Here is a 1,373-nt window from a genome sequence, read left to right as displayed (position 1 = left end):
TGTAGAGCTTGGACACGCCTAAGTTGACAGAACCAATTTAAAATAAGAATGTCAGAAAAAACTGGAGAAAGAGCACTGCCCAAGAGTAAGAGGCAAATGCAAACTAGAATGAGTACAGCTCCTCCTTTACTTATGATAGGGTTATATCCTGATAAACTCATCACAAAGTAAAAATATCATAAATCAAAAATGCATTTAATACACCTAGCCTACTGAACATCACAGTTTAGCCTAGCCTACCTAAAATGTGCTCAGAACCCTTACATTAGCCTACAGTTGGCCCAATCACCTAATGCAAAAACCTATTTTTTAAAAAGAGTGTTGGGCTCTTCCACAGGAGGTCTACACGCTGTCGCTGGGGCTGCCACCATGTTTCTAGTGATCCCTGAGAAGTTCCAGCACATTTTGCAAGTACTCAACACCAATATCAATGGGTGGCAGAAAATAGCCTTTGCCATCACTGCAATTAGGGTGTGGGGTGAGGATATGCTCATGTGGTGTTGAGGAAAGCAGACATCGATCTCACCAAGAGGGCCAAGAGCTCACTGAGGATGAGGCAGACCGTGTGATCACCATTATGCAGAATCCTTGCCACTATAAGATCCCAGACTGGTTTTTGAACAGATGGAAGAACATGAAGGATGGAAAGTACAGCCAGGTCCTGGCCAATGTTCTAGACAACAAACTTAGTGAAGACCTGGAGTGACTGAAGAAGATTAGGGCCCACAGAGGGCTGCACCACTTCCAGGGACTTGGTGTCCAAGGCCTGCACACCAAGATCACAGGGTGCCGTGGCCGCATCGTGGGTGTGTCTAAGAAGAAATAAATCTGTAGGCTTTGTCTGTTAATAGTTTATACACCTAAAAAAAATTTTTTTAATAAAATAAAATAGAGTGTTGGGGCACCTGGGTGGCTCAGTGAGGTAAGCATCTGCCTTTGGCTCAGGTCATAATCCCCAGGTCCTGGGATTGAGTCCCCCATTGGGCTCCCTGCTCAGCAGGGAGTCTGCTTCTCCCTCTCCCCACACTCATACTCTCTCTCTCTCTCAAATAAACAAATAACATCTTTTACTTATTTTTTTTTTATTTTTATTTATTTATTTATTTGACAGAGAGAGAGATAGTGAGAGCAGGAACACAAGCAGGGGGAGTGGGAGATGGAGAAGCACGCTTCCCGTGGAGCAGGGAACCCGATGTGGGGCTCGATCCCAGGACCTAGGGATCATGACCGGAGCCAAAGGCAGATGCTTAACTGATTGAGCCACCCAGACATCCCAATAAAATCTTTTAAAAAATAAAATAAAATGGAGTGTTGAATACCTCATGCTATTTATTGAATACTGTAGTAAAAATGGAAAACAGAATGGCTGTACA

The 1,373-nt window shown here is 43.8% G+C and overlaps 1 pseudogene; it reads left to right on the top strand.

The window, feature by feature from the left end:
* The first annotated feature begins 369 nt into the window (after positions 1-369).
* LOC113922933 lies at positions 370-826 on the top strand (annotated as a pseudogene).
* The last annotated feature ends 547 nt before the right edge of the window (positions 827-1,373 follow it).

This window comes from Zalophus californianus, chromosome 9 (genome assembly GCF_009762305.2).
Source record: "Zalophus californianus isolate mZalCal1 chromosome 9, mZalCal1.pri.v2, whole genome shotgun sequence".
Lineage (NCBI taxonomy): Eukaryota > Metazoa > Chordata > Mammalia > Carnivora > Otariidae > Zalophus > Zalophus californianus.
This window is presented reverse-complemented; position numbering and strand designations above follow the sequence as displayed.